The 15,545-nt window shown below is 50.9% G+C and overlaps 1 protein-coding gene across 1 annotated transcript in view; it reads left to right on the forward strand.

Moving 5' to 3' along the window:
• HOXB3 (homeobox B3) overlaps window positions 1-15,545 on the forward strand; it is a 26,652-nt gene continuing 11,107 nt past the window's right edge. The window contains exon 1 of the mRNA XM_050763008.1: window positions 1-1,588. The gene's annotated coding sequence lies outside the window, so the exon portion shown is untranslated. The remainder of the gene's footprint in view (window positions 1,589-15,545) is intronic.

Here is a 15,545-nt window from a genome sequence, read left to right on the forward strand (position 1 = left end):
TTGTGTGTGGTTGAAGATTTTTTGTCAAAGAGTCTGATGGGAATTTTTATCTCAGAGGACTCCAAATTGTGGTGGTTGGTTTGTTTTCCTTTTAGGGTGGGTGTGTTTTGTTTTGGGGCTTTTAATTTTTTCCCTTCAGTCCAAAAATGGATTGAAAGGACTGGGAGGGCTGATTCCAGTCCCTAATGGGGGAAAATGTTTCATTGTAGGACACAAGAGGCTTAAGTATGGCAAAGCCTTTCATATCGTGATTTATTTGTCATAAGCAAATAAAATGCGGTTAAGCTGTCTCCTTCTAGACAGACGGCTCTTTGGTTATTAAAGTTCCGAGAGAGGATTCCATGAGGCTGGCCTCTTTCCTCGCAGCATAAGAAGGTATCGCTTTCCTCTGAGGTGTTTAAGGCTTTAATGAGTCTAATTTTTTGCACAGATGTTTCTGGGTGTTTGCAGGTTTTCAGAGTATTTTTATATTACAAAGGAGCTAGCCAGTGCCATAGCTCAAACTCTGACAAGCAAATAGATAATCAAGAAGACAAATGGCCTCTTTTGTGAAGCCTTGCTCCAGTATTAATTTTCATTTTCTTTCTCATAGAAAGTATCGAAAGTATGACTGGGGACCAAATAGCTTTCTGTCTCTGAGGTCCCAGTCACCCCTAGAATGGAGTGGGGGTAGGGGAAAGGGGTGCAGGTGACCCTCAGAAGTTCTGTCAGGCTGGAATTGCTTTTGTGCAGCACTGCTTAGAAGTTCTGAGGTCTGGGAGCTCCAGCCTCAGGGTCTCTGGTCCATTGGTCATCCAGGGTGCAACCACCCCACCTCCAAAAAGCTTGGGGCTCGGGAGAGCATATGCAATTAAAAGTCGTTTTTTCAGTCCCATTTCCTTTCAGAAAATAAAAAGAACCAACCCCCCCCCCCGCCCGCGCATTTTATTGTTATTTATTTTGCATTCCTCCAGCTTGCAGCTCTGGTAGTTGGAGGCTGGGTAGGGCAGGGGGAACCGGCAGGCCGGTGTCCCCAGCCGCGAAAGGGCTGCTGAACTGTCCGTTTAAATGCTGCTGGGAGACTCATAAAAAATCGTCGTGGACCTGGAGGATGAGAGGGGCGAGCTTTATTTCGGTCGGATTGCGGTGTGGTGTTTTAGCTGCAAGGGGATGCCGAAGCCCCGAGTTGAGGGGGAAAATAGTTCTTAAAAAAGCATATGCCCCCCCAAGGAATGTCTCTAAAGAACCAAATCAAAGCTGCTCTTTGGAAGGTATGAATAGAATTTAAAAAAAAAGATTTCTATGGAGCTTAAAGTTCACAGCCATTCTGTGTAGACAAGAGCTAAGAAAAATGTGAGAATTATACAGAAAACCATTAATCACTTCTTTTCTTTAAATACGTATCCTCTCTCCTTTGTTATTATTCAACAGCAAATCTCCTCAGACCGGCTGTTGGGGGAAAAAAGTGTTAGCCGTCTCTCCCGGATCTGCAAGGGAGAAAAAATTTGGAACCATAAAGTTGAAAACTTTTTTCTCTCAGTTTGGAAGAAGCCCTTCGTCATGAATGGGATCGGCGGAGTTCGGGCGAGAGGAGGCGAGAGGCGCAAAGGTAACAAAGCCCTGGCCCAGGCTGGCGTGTTTTGATCGTTTTATGAGCTCTTTTCACAAGCGAAAGAAGAAACACTCTCTCGCCTCCTCCTTTTTGTTTTTTAACTCTCTTGGCTGGGTTTTTACGGTGGATGCTTGGGCAGGTTTGCTCCCTTTTATGATGACTGATGCTTGGGTCAGAGGGAGAGAGAGAGGGGCCTCAACACCTGGAGAGTGTTTGAATTGGTTGGGACTGAGGTGTCAGGACCCATGAAAAACCCCAGAGAAGAAGGTTGTTCTGTGAGGCAGTTCAGAAGCGCTTTTCTGGTTTTGGAAAATGCAGGCAGGCACAGCGAGCTCCAGCATGTGTGCATGGGTGTGTCTAGTGAGGTCCACATGTGGTCGGTGTGTTTCTGTGACTCTGCTTGTCTACACTGGGGACTGGTGTCCCCTATGCCTGTTTACCGGTGCGATGCTGTCACTGCTGCCTCCTGGAAAAATCAAATCCAGTGCTTGAATGGAATGTTCCAGCTTTGGAGCGGGTATAAATGGATATATGTTCTTGTTTTTCTTCTTGTGTCTAGCTTGGGATTCTAGACAAATACGTGCTACTCTCTGGAGCAGGAAACTGCTCAGTTCACAGGCGAGGTGCACTGATGCAGAAATATTTCTCTTCTGCTCTGTCCCCCCAGCCTTCTTCCTGAAGGAGCAATGTTGGTTTGGTTTCCCTTTGCTCTCCTAATTTGAGGTCTCTGTTCTCTCCTCTGCAGCCCTGTTTCTTAGGCTGAGGGAGTCAGTGGGCTCTGCAGCCGACCTGAATGTGTTGGCCCTTTTTCCCTGAGGCCTCACTTAGGGTTTGGAGGCGGGAGGCTGGCAGGAGAGAGAGTTCATGGAGAGGCCACGTTTTCTAGGCGATTAGCTCAGTATTAGAACCACAAAATGACCTCGGAAGCCCCTTGACCTCGCTGAGACTGGACATTGTGTTGGCTTTTGCCTCCTGCCCAGGAGGGAGAGTCACACCTCTGCAGGGAGAGGTCCTTGGCCCATCATATGTCCCATCTTCTCCAACCCCTCTAGGCCCCAAACCCATCTTTGCTATTTTGAAACTTTTGGATTATTTTTCTATTACTGTCCATTGGGGGAAAAGACATAAAGATTTTTAGCCCAAGGGTCCAGTCGGGGTAGGAAAGTAGGGTGGTTATCTGTCTCTCTGTACACAGCACCTTTAGCAGTCCAGACTCCAGCCATCCTCCCGGCACCCCTCCCAGGTCCAGTTCATCTCTTTACTGTTTCACTTGGAGGGAACTGAACTGAAGGAAGAAAGACAAAGGGAGAGGATATGAGAGGTTGGAGGGGCCTAATCCACAAGGCTTCAGAGGGCCAGAGGATAAACTCCTGAGCTGCGAAGAGAAAGGGCTTCTGCCATGAACATTGCTTCACAGGCTGTCATCTCTCTGAGGGCTGACATCCAAATCCACAGCCTATCAACCCATTTTCTGAAGTTCCTTTGTTTAGGAAGCTATTTCTACAATCACCTTTACCTCTTTCCCCTAATTCTTAATCTCCCCAATAACCAAAAAAAGCCCTTGGAGTGCCTCACCCACCAGAGGAGCAAGGGAAATGGGAGGAGGATCAGTGCAGACTATTCTGAGTACTTTCCAGGGCCTGCTGTCCCAGCTTAGCCAAAGTTTCCAGAAACTTTTAAGAAATAGGTGGAGGATTTGTCAAAGAGTGAGCCCTGAACATAGAGCCTTTCCAAAAACTGTTTTCTGTTTGCTGTATCTTAAAAATCCATACCAGCAGCCACCCTCTCGGGGAGAGACAGAGACAAAGAGAAAGAGAGACAGACACAGACAGACGCTGGCTGGGAGGACGAAATGTTCCCCTTCAGTTAAGACTAGGAGAGACAGAACCTTGCTGGGATATGTGGGTTGTTGGTTTGCATTTTGTAAATGGTTTCTTGAAATTTGGGGACTCTATTTCAGGCAATAAATAGCTGGAGTGGTTGATAGTCTCTCCTTTATCCCTGGGTGGCATAAGTAGAGGGGCTGGAGGCCTCAGGAAGGAAAGAGGATGAGCGCAAAGCAAGCTAGGCTGCTCCTGGACTAAAAATATTTGGGGCTCAGGGAGATGTGCATTCATTACCTATAAGGGCAGATAGCCAGTTGTGGGCCCTCTATAGGCTCAAGTGACAAAGACCTAGTCGCCAGGGACTTTACAAACTGCTTTCTGCAGTGTGAGGATTAGGGCCCATCAAAGGGAAAACGAGAGAGACCATAGTCAGAGAAAGCTGGGGTTCACGAAGGAGAACTGCCAGATCTCCCATTTCCTTCACTCCAGACAATCCTAGTGCCACTCCAGTTCTCCCAACCTTCTGATTTCTTTCCCTCTTTCTCCCCAGTTCCCTCGGCCCTCCCCATTCTCTCTCCTACTTCCACCCGCTTGTCCTGGGCAGAGGGGGGTTGCCCAGTCCTGCCAGAGCCCTCGGAGGCGGCCCCAGCACTGGCGGTGGGTCTCTCTGGGAAGTGGTGGCTGGGGAGGGGGTCTGGTTGGAAAACGGAGTTGGGAAGTTTCCCAGCGTGAGTTGAGCGCTGACGGATTTGTGATCAGCCATAAAACTGGCGCGTTCAGATTCGTAAATCAATCTCGCCTTTCTCACAGTGTAAACGTTCACTTTATCGGCAGCAAGAAAGTGCTCGGCTCGCGATCAGGAGCTTGTTTATTTGGACGTGGACATTCCCAGGATCCAAAAAGAGTGTGGTCATTTTAACAGAACCTGCTGGCGTGCCTTCGTGTCATTTTGCTGTTCTTTTTCTTGTCCTTAAAAATTATTTCTCCGTTTTAGAGATTGCTCTCTTCCCACATCCAGCATTTCTCTCTCCTCTCTCTCTCTGCTCTCTATTTTTATTTTAGACTTTAGCAGAGTTTTTCTTTGGAGGACCATTTTTAATGGATTTGTGGCCAGAACCTTTCAGGGAGTTGCCCTCGCTGGAGCCGGGAGCAGGGCCCACGTCGGGATCAGGCTGAATTCAATACCAGTCTGTGTTTTGTATCTGGACAATCAAAGCTGACCACCTCCCCTACAGAGTCCAGGCCTGGCCGGCGCCCCCACCCCATGAGGCCAGAGCAGATTCCAGTGCTTTTGGCTGGGGCAGAAGCTGTGCAGCTGCCACTGTAGCTGGAACCTCCGAGGCTGAGACCGGGGTGGCTGTTTCTTTGGGGTTTGTTAAGACAACCGGGCCCTCAACCTTCTCTCCACTGAGTTGCTTTTGGTTTAGACCCCTTCAAACAAGCTGGGGGAGGCTCCTCAGATCCCTGCTCCCCTACCCTGAAGCTCATTCTTCCTGGATTCCCCGCCTGCCCTGGAGGCTGTGGTCCTGGCTGCCTCGAGAGCTGCTGAGGACAGATAAGGCTGCGGCTTCTTCAGGAATGTCTTTTCTGCTTCCCTTTGCATCCCCACCCCCACCCCATGCCCCGGCCGAGAACTCTGATTCTACTTACAAGTAACTGGTCAAGTTTGGGCGGGGGATTGTTCTTGTTTTATTTTGTTTATATTTGAGGTGAAGGGGTCTGTGTGTCTCTCTCTTTAGGCCTAGGGAATAGATAGTCCCTGATATTTAACCCTTTAACAGGCACAGCCGTTCCCCATCTTTTTCCCATTGATCAGCCTCCATTGTTTGTTGATTGGAAGCTCGGGGTGCTAACACCTGGGAAATAGGGATCCTGGGGCTGCCAGGCTGACTTCAAAGCTTTTCGTCTCTTTTCCCTCCTCTTCTGTTCAAATCTCCAGCTGTCTTCACTGGTGGGTTTGGGAAGCGGGGGGAAATGAGACAGGGTGTGACATAGGTAGGGAGAGGCTGACAGTCCGATTCTTTTGTGTAGAAACCTTAGTCCCAGTCTTTGTCTCTAGAATCTATTTTCAAACGGTCAGTCACATTTGGTTTCCTATAGTAGTAACAACACAAGAGGGAAAAAAAGTCCCCCTTGTGGTTATTCTCAACTCTAAAAGCTCCAGAGTAATCTCTTCACCCTGTCCCTTTTTTGCCCCTTCAAAAGGTACCAGAAAAGATCAAAATGAGAATAAAGCCAGAAGTCCCATTCTTTATCCACTTACACCACGGACTTATGAAGTGTTTATTTTCAAAGTGGCTCCTTCAGAAATTTTGTCCATTATTTAGGAAGTCCCACTCAAATAAATACCCCCAGGAGTGGGGGAGAAAATGCAGCTGGGGAGGAAATCTTAATCCTAAAGGATGCAGAGAGAAGAACTGGAAGCTGAGAAATCCAGGGGCTTGGAGAAGGGCTCTGTGCCCACCCCACCCCCACCCCCAGACGCCCCTGCAGACTATTTCTGCACCTCCACGAACTAAGCAGAAGCAAGAGGAGAAGGGAGAGAGGAGAGGTGGGCTGTGGGTAAGTGTGTGTCCAGAGGGGTTAAGGAGCTGCAGATGTAGTAGGTATGGATGTGAGTGTGGGAGACAGACGGAGACCTCACTACTGTTCCATTGGTGGGTTCGGGGGGAACTTATTTTGCAGGAAAATTTCTCCTCCTGAAGGGGAAGGTCATAGTGGTCCTTTGAGCCTGAAATCGAAAGACCCCCTTCCCCCTCCCGGTCACGTGATTCATTAAATAATTAATGCCGAGGTTGCAGAATAGATATGTATTCGTCAGGAAAATCGCAGGCTCGGTCTCCCTGTTTCTGACGTGCAATTCAACTGTCCTTTGAAAAACAAGCCTGTACCCCGAGAAAAAAAAAAGACAGAGGGGGAGAGAGAGGGAGAGAGAGAGAAAAAGAAAGGGAGACAGCAATAAAACAGCCCCGCAGCCGGAGCCACACCGCGGGCTGGGGTATTGTAAGTAGAAGGGATTTCTCACTACCTACCGCGTCTTATATGTCCATGTAAATTTATTGTTTGTTATTAATGTTATTGTCGTAAAATGTGACAAATAGCCATCTTCATTTCCTGCCATTTCTCTTCACACGGTGCTCTGTGTGTTTATACCCATTGAGGCATTGCATAGAGATTTTAGGAATATTCTTCTTTTCTCTCTCTCTCTCTCTCTCTCTTTTTCTCTCTCTCTCTCTCCCTCTCTCTCTCCCTCTCTCTCTCCCTCCCTCCCTCCCTCTCCCTCTCTCCTCCAACCTTTTTCTTGATTTATAGCAATATGGGTGTCAGCTTCTCGGCCGGCATGCCAGCCATTGTGTGTGTGTGTGCGTGTGTGTGCGCGCGTGCGTCTGTGTGTGTTTGTGAGCGAGTTGTGTTGTTTATGGCCATGTCTTCGATAAATCATTTTTCACAGAAAATGATGTGGAAGCTGGGCTGTTTCTGCGGCCGGCCAGGAGAGAGTCGCTCTTGGAGGCACTTCCTCCCTCTCTGCTCTGCTCCGCTCCCAGGAGTTGGTTATTTCAGACGATTTACAGTAATATATCAGCAGTTAATATGAAAGCTCTATAGCTGGAGGTCTTAAATTACAGCATCTGTGATTATCAATTAAAGCGAGATTTGTATAAATTTGGTAAACCAGAAATGCCTCATTGGCATACAAACCCAGTCAAAGACCACAGTCTAATATAAAAATTATATTTGTGAGCCTGATAGAGCCAACATTCCTGCAGCAGCAGACAGAGCTCTATTTTTTAGCAGCTCCCCTCCAGGAGTTTGGCTTCTCCAACTCCAGCCCTGGGTGAACAAATCCAACTCTGAAGGCAGAAGGAGCCTTAAGAGTAAGAGAGGTGGAAGTGGAGAAAGAAATTACTGGAGTTGAAGGCAAAGATTTTTGTGATCAATGGAGACCAAATCAAAGTTCTGCGCGATTGGAAAGGGATGGGAGGGGTTCCGTTACATTATTAAAGCTTAATTTATAGGACTGATGTGTCTGGGGGGTGGTTGAAGGTGGAAAAGGAGTTACCCAAATTGGGGGAGACAATGGAGGCAAGCAGAGGGTGAAGGGCAGGGGGAGAAGCTGAAAGCTTTGGCTCCCCACCCTCCTGGCTAACAAAACAAGGAAATGAATTCATACCCCAGGAGCCTTCCTTTGACCTGCTGAAACAAAGAAAAGTTTCCTCGGCAGTGAGGGACTCTGTGTTTGGGGCTAAAGTGGGGAGAAGTTCTCTGAAGTTTTTCTAGAAATGTTCTAGGAATCAGGTGGTCCCAGAAAGTTGGAGTGTTGGAGGATGTCGAGTGTGTTCTTTTAACTAAGTCCCCATCCAAAAAGGGAGCAAACGGGGTGCAGATTGGAGAGGCAGGGGAAGAGCTGTTAACTTTCCCCTATAATTTCATGTGGAGGTCACAGTTCCTTCCTACTAGGGGAGAGGCTGCTGGTCAAGAGCAAAGCCAGAGGTGGCTTTGGGGAATGTTCTACACTGTACCCCAAAGTTGTGATGGATGAAGTGCAGAGGGCCAGAGCCTTCGCCAACTCCAGTCCCAGCTGTTGGCCGCTCATTCCCTGACTGGAGCCAGGCCAACTGACTTTATAGCCACGATTATCTGTGATATTTAACTCTGCCTGCTAGTGTAAACCTTTGAGCAGGGAAGTTAGAGCAACGCCGCACCCAGGTGTTAATTATTCATGGCATCCGCTAGCTACGTGGAGTGGCAGCTCAGGCCCCAGTTCCCGCAGCATCCAGGAGCTCGCTCCCACACTCTCCTCCAAGTCTCATCCATGTTAACAAGGGAGTTAACACACTGAGTCTCATCCATGTTAACAAGGGATTCTCAATGGGTGGTGGGTGAAGCCTCCCAATTCGGGAGTCTCTGTTGAAAAGGGTTTGAGGAGAAAGAGAAGGCCAGGACCCAAGGCTGGGATAGGTAGAGGCACTGCCTGACCTGGATAAAAGGAACTGGGGAAAGTCTGGATTCAGGGGCAGCTTTGACAGCACTGAAGATTGTGAGGAGGTGGGAAGGGCTGGCAGAAGCAGCAAAGAGACCTGGGGCATAGGGGTTCCAAACCTTTCAGTCTCATTCCCCACCCACTCCTTGAGTGTTGGAGAATCCCTCATACATTCAGTGTGGGAGGCAAGCATTTCTACTTCTCCCTCACCTGGAAAGTGTGGGGTGGTGGAACTGTGAAGAGGGTGAGTTCTCCCTCAAACTGGTGGTCCACAATTAGGGCAAAGTCTTGGAGTTTTTGAGAGAGCAGGGAAGGATCACCTCATCCATGGGGAGGAGGAGGAACATGAAAGAGAAGGAAGAGGGTAGAATCATTTGTATTAGCTTCTGAATTCAGCATGCTTTGAAAGATGGGAAAGATCTGCTCTTTGGGCCAGCCCATAACTAGCGTGGAGAGCCAGTCCCACAGGCCCCCTTCCCCCTGCCTGCGTTTGCAACTCCTCCTCCCCAACCCTTTTCCATCTCCCCTCCTGCTGCTACCTTTGCCTGTGACGTGGAAGTCTGACCAACCACCCCCCCACTCCAGCAGCTTTTCCTCTTTATTCTTTCAGCCCTCTTCAGGTCTTTGTCTCCTCTGGCCCAGAGAAGGGGAGATGACACTGATACCCCCCCCCCCCCCCTTTCCCCGACACGCACAGACTCTTCCCCAGGAGACAAAGCAAGGGCACCATCCCTTGCCACCATTTTCTGGTAAATCCCCTCATGTGATGCCCAATGCCTTCCATCCAGGCATGTGGGCCTACCCCAAATCAGCAAGTTTGAAAGGATTTTGTTGTTTATATGTACATTTGCTTCATTTAGCTATGAAGCACCCTGTCTCTTACAAGTCCTGCACCCTCCACCCCATTGATTTGCTTTTGTGTTGTTCAGGGGTTGGGGTAGAATGCATCTGGGAGACAGAGCTCTGGGAAAGCCGCTGACTCTGTCTTCTCCGGTAATTCTCTGCTGGTATCCTCTCTATATAATTGCAGTATTTATCTCTGTGCCTTTAAGAAGCCAGGCTGCTAACGCTTGCTTTAGTGACCAGAGGAATTGTACAGAAAGATGAAGAGTGAGAAGAGGAAGAGAGGGACCCAGAGAGAGAACAAGCAGCAGGATCCCTTTCTGGGGTGGAAAGTCAAGGCTGAGCCCAAGGAGGGGATGACAGGGAGAGTGGAAACAAAGGCCAGTCAGAGGGGAAGGGAGGCTGTCCTGGAGCAAGGAGCCCCACAACTCACAAGGGGACGCGCACACACAGTTAAGTGAGAAGGGAAGTGGGAAGGAAACTACTCCCTTTGTCCTCTTCTCTCTAGAAGATAATTTCTCTGGACAGAGGGTGGGTTCCCCCACAGAGGAAAGGGAAGAAGAGACTCAACCTAATGAGTGAGCCCAGAAGTGATTTCTGGAGACACTCCTAAATCCTTTGCAAGGCTCAACTCAAATTCACTAAAGACACTGAGAGAGACAGAGTTTGAAAAAGACAAAGGGGCCGTGAGAAAGGAACCGAGACAACAGAGATGGTTAGAAAAGACAGACAGACCCAACACAGATAAAGAGCCCAAAGACCTTGGGGAGCAGGCACAGAGGGAAGCTCCTCCAGGCTCCCTGGTCCCTAGTAGCCTTCTTTACAGGAAGCTGCCCAAAGCCCAGGCCATCTCAGAAACAACTAACTCTAGAGTAGGCCCTTGGGGGTGCTAAATCAGGTGTGAGGCAGCTGTGGCAGGATCTGAAGTGCCAGGGAATGGCCAAGATGACCAGGACACTTCAGCCTCCACCACCATCGCCAGCGTCAGTAACTTAATCATTGGGACCTCCCCAAACAGAATTTCATCATGGGGGTGGGGGAGTTGGGACCAGTCGTTGACACCTGGACCCTGCAATCCTTTCTTGGCTTTTCTTCCCCTTTGTGGGTTTGGTCTCTTTTTTCTCTAGGGACCTGGAGAAGTTGTTGATCTTCCAGCCGCCTAAGAACTTTCACCTCCATTCCACATCTCCCTCAAACTCCCAGCCTTAACAAGCGGATGCTTCCCCTACTAATCTCCTTCCTCCCCCACCTTACAGGAAAGAACAAGAAAAGGAAAAAGGGAAAGAAAGTTCCTACCAGCCTAAGCAGCTTTAGAAAACTCGAGGGAAAAAGGGAGATGCAAACGTTTCTCGCCCCTCTGATCCTTCCCATTGGCCCCTCGCCATTGCTCTGTTGCCTCCATTGCCCCCCTCCCTGTCCCCACTCCTGTCCTGCCCAGAACTCTCTCCCTTCCCCTCCCTTCTCTGCCGGGTCGGACATATGGAACCCATTTCGCTGGTGACATTGAAGAGCCGCCCGTGTGCCCGCCTTCCGCCATGGCGCCCCCGGCGCTCCCCTCGCCTCGCCGTTCCCCTGTCAGTCGCCGCTCCTCTCGCCTGGCAACTTGGCCCGCTCTCAAATCCCGAGCCCAGCTCGGTGCCAGACGAGCCCGGGGTTCCCGCAGCCCCGCGCGGCCCGGGCGGAGTGGGAGCTTCTCAAGAAACCGGCGCCTGCCGCGCCCGGAGTGCCAGATCCGCGCGCTCCTGGGGCCCTGGAGGCCGAACAAAGCCGGGGGCGGGGGCGCGGGCGGGGGCGGGGTGGGGGCGAGCGCATCCGGGCCTCTCCCCCAGCTCGGCGGGACGCTCGGGGGTTGCTGGGGGTTGAGCGACTAGGATGCGGCTGGCTGCGGCGGCGGAGCCCCAGCCGGGGCCGAGGGTCCGGGGCCTGGCAGTCGGCCCCCGCGTGCACCCAGCGCCCGGCTGCCCGCCGCTGCCCGCGCCCTAGCGGAAGACCGCACAGGTAAGTGTGGGGTGCGGAGCCGGGGCGCTCGGGTACTGCCGGGGGTGCAGAGGTGGGTGGCTGAGATGCCCGCCCCCAGGCCTCTCTTCTGGGACAGGCTGGGATCCGACTTGAACATGAAGATGAGAGCAACTTTGAGAGGCAGGGTGGGGGCTTCGAGGGGGTAGAGGGACCTGGGGTGGAGGACGAGTGTGGAGGAATGTGGAGCTGTTTGGGTGGGCGTGTGGACATGATCGTGTTAGGGGATCGGAGAGCTCTCCCGCTCAGGAAGGGTGTTGAGGTCCAGGAGGGTTTTTCAGGGCAGTTGGGAGCTGTGGGTACTGAGGGAAATGTGAGGTGCATCTGCTAGGGGCAGTGGGGTTGGGGAGCGACCACTGGGTCAGCTTCCACAACCCAGCTGCCACCATTGCCCAACCCTTTAGCATCTAGCGGGTTATTTGAAGCCAAAACTACAAGGGATTGCACTGAGGCTGAGTGTCAAGCCCAGAAGATAGCAAAGGGGGTGATTTATGGCTTCAGAGAAGCTGTGTTTACTGCTGCCTGCTCTGGAAACCAAAAACCAAACAGAGCAGAGCCCAGAGAAGCCCCTCTCCTTGGAGTGGGAAGCGATGCCAGCCTGACACACTGGGATTTATTTTCCCAGATGAGGGAGGATAGTGGGAACTGTCCGTTTGCAGGCGCACGGTGTGGTGGGTGTATGCAAAGCAGGCACACACACACGGGTAGGTATGCTTGTGTACTGTGTGAGTGCATCTGCACATGGGGAGCTGTATGTACTCCAGGTGGGGCTTTGCGGGTGGGTTTGCGGAATCACTTTGTGAGCTGGGAGACTGGGAGCCAGGATAGAGACCCCATGTTCTCTGGTTCTGGAACTCTGGGATGGGGTAGCTGTAGACACATTGCCCCTTGTCCTCTTCGCCTAGTAGTGCTCTTTCCTGCTTTTTTCTTCCCGCAGCCACATGCAGCAGAGCCCACTTGGCCTGGCCTCCTGGCCCCTGCCCCTCTACCCTTTCCCTATATGCCTCCTGTGCCTTCTGCCCACCCAACCTCATCTTCACTTTGAATTTTTAACTTTGTGGTGGGAAGCCAAGGAATTAATGAGTATGGTTGGTTCAGGAGGGGAGGCCAAAAGGAGAAAAGGCTTGGTGTGGTAGGGAAGATCAGGGAGATCCGTGGTTTGAGGCTGGACCTTGGCAGCCTTGTGTCCCACCATTACTGCTCAAATTCTCCCAAAATCTCTGTTTGGGAGTGGGGAGCAAGTGAATACAAAGACGAACAGAGTAAGGGAGGCACGCAGGATGATGGGGGTGGGGAGAAAAACATTTTGACCCCCAGATAGTAATTTCCGCAGGCCAACTAGTGGCTCTTGCATTTCTGTCCAGACGCCCAACTTTGCCTGGAAATTGTTTTGCATTAAATTTTCTCAGCCGCAGAATTATCTTTCCTCGCCTCCAGCTAAACTTGCATTTTTCCACCAGACACTTGGGCCCCGCACCAATGAAATCTGAGAGGAAGCGGCTGGGCCCTAAGTGGCCGTAATTTAATTGATTTTATCATAAATCATCAACTTGATGAAGAACCCGAGGTTTCAGTGAAGTAAATTGATATTAATGGGAGTTTCTTGAAATGCAAACTCGCTGTATTGTTGGGGCATCTTGAGCTGGGGAGGTAGATTACACATTTCCCAAGAGCAGAGAGCAGAGACCTGGAGCCCAGCACAGCTTTGGGGGTAGGGAAAGCAAGCTTTGAGGTGCAGCTGCTGGCAGACCTATTTCTATGGGGAAGCACACCAGTGCGCGGAACTTTGTCATGAGGGACACAGTCTGGCCCTGTGGACCCTGCTAGCCATCTGGGGGAATGCTGGTCTCCAACTGAGGGGAAGGCAACTGGGGAGGCTGGTAGGTGTATGGGCAGGGAGGGGGTCGGGTGAGAAGGCTCGGCTGGTACAATGGGTGCATTGATGCCTGGTTAAAAATTGCCAGGTTGAAACCTTCCTCCTTTAATTAGACAAATTAATTATTTACTGCCTAAGTTGCAGTGTCTAAAAATAGCACTTTTGGTTTGGTAATGAGGGTAGAAAACAACCCACCCTACACACAGAAGAGCAGTAAAACCCAGTGCATGAGCCTCTATGGGGCAAGGGAGGGTCAGGCACCAGGTTGGTGCTCGGTGGTAAGCATTTAAACCCCAAGGGAAATACCACGAATCTGGTCACGATGGTGCTGGTTATTGTCTGAACTCAGTTTATTACTTCTTATTGGCACACACTTTTACATCAGCACATGGAGAATCACTAACATTCAGTCCAAAAAGAGATCTTACAGATCTTTTAGCTAAACCCCTTCCCTCCATATACATGCCTGTGCTTTACGGAAGGGGACACTGAGGCCCAAGGAGTGCCCTGCCTCATGTCACACAGCCAAGCTGGAACATCTGTAATTCAAGCCTTCCAACTCCCAAGCCTATCCCAAGTATAACTCCAGACAAATCACTTCCTTGCTCTGGGCCTCAGTTTCCTGATCTGTAACAATGGCAAGAGTTGGACTGGACACTTCCTGATTTCTCTCCTGTTCTGAAATTGGGTACCTCTGTGTGTACCCATCCTCAGCAGGACAGTACATGGGAGGCACTCCCTTGTGTGTCCTGGAGCTCTGTGGGCATCTGGGTATAGAAGTTACTGCATGTTTATTTGCAATATTCAGAGTTTACATATACCCAGAGCAGTGTATGCTTACTCAGTCTGGCTCTAGGAAATCCACTGGAATCTGGACTGTTCCTCCTTTTGAAGGTGCCTTTATTCTCAGCTGAGAAGTAGCCCCGAGGAGAGCGGTGGAACTAGAAGGCAGTGGAGAGGGGCCAGCTAGCTGGGTTGGGTTGAGATTGACATTTGGAGAGGGACTAAGGAAAGAAGGGCTGGACCTTACTGAGCAAGACCCTTTCCCTGCCAGGCACTGGGCTAAGGCTTTCGTTGTGTGTGTGTGTGTGTGTGTGTGTGTGTGTGTGTGTGTGTGTGTTTTTTGAGATGGAGTTTTGCTCTTGTTGCCCAGGCTGGAGTGCAATGGTGTGATCTCCACTCACCGCAACCTCCGCCTCCCTGATTCAAGCGATTCTCCTGCCTCAGCCTCCTGAGTAGCTGGGATTACGGGCATGTGCCACGACACCCGGCTAATTTTGTATTTTTAGTAGAGACAGGGTTTCTCCATATTGGTCAGGCTGGTCTCCAACTCCCAACCTCAGGTGATCCGCCCGCCTCGGCCTCCCAACACAGTAGGTTTTTAAAGTGCCCCCTACCCCAGCCCAGGGACTGAACAGTGGTTTCAGAGTTTAGATTCTGTGACAGCAGGTGCCCCCCTTCTCAGCCTCACCCCAACCCTGGGCCTTTGAGCCCTCGCTTCTTGGGAGGAGGCACACACAGGGTGCCACAGCACTCTACCGGGTCTCCTCTAGGGTAGCCAGGACAGAGCCTGCAAGGTGGAAGACCCCCACGCTATACTTGCTTTTATTTTCCAGCTCCTCCCCCAGTTCCAAAGGAGTGGTGGCTTCTCAGTTGCATGGTTGTGAGCAAGGAAATTTCTTGCAGGATCAGGGATGTGAAGAGGCTAGCAGGGGAGGGAAGGGGAGGTTTCCAGGCTGCCTTGGGAAGTGTGGTTTGGAATATGGATTCTGGGGGAGGAGGGAAGGAGATGGGAAGAGATGGGAAACAACCTCATCTTTGGGGCTCTGGAAATCTCAGACACTGGGCAGATAATCCACTTCCTAAAGCCTAGCCCAAAACACTAATTTGAGAGAGAGAAAAAACAAAAGGACTAGCAGCCCCAGACTCTGGCCCTGTCCCATTCTGACTTCGGAGTTTTATATTTGGAGGCAATTCGGAACGCCTTTCGCTGATTGGTCATTAATCCACTGAGTTATTGTCTGCTAAACAGAGGTCACCGGGAGAGAAACATCCAGTCTGTCAGGAGAGGCCCGCTCAGCCTCAGGGACTGGGCCTGTTCCTCTTTTCCTGCTTCTGCCTCCCTTTCCCAGCACCCCCTGCAGCCCCCAAGCTGCCCAGGATTTGCAGCCTCCCTTCCTCTGCCTTCTCTGCTCTGCCCACCTTTGTCTCAACACTTGCTGGGGGTGGGGTTTGCCAGGCTAAGGCTGAGCTTCTAGATGAGGCGGGAGCCCTGATTCAAATTGGGATCTATCATCACCAAGGAGCCCACCTGCCTGAGGCTCCCAACTCGCTGGCAGCACCGCCATCCCCTCAGCATGTTCAGGCGGCCTCCATGGTCATTGAGTGGACTTCGCAGACCCTTGTGGCTGC

Source organism: Macaca thibetana, chromosome 16 (genome assembly GCF_024542745.1).
Source record: "Macaca thibetana thibetana isolate TM-01 chromosome 16, ASM2454274v1, whole genome shotgun sequence".
Taxonomy (NCBI): Eukaryota; Metazoa; Chordata; class Mammalia; order Primates; family Cercopithecidae; genus Macaca; species Macaca thibetana.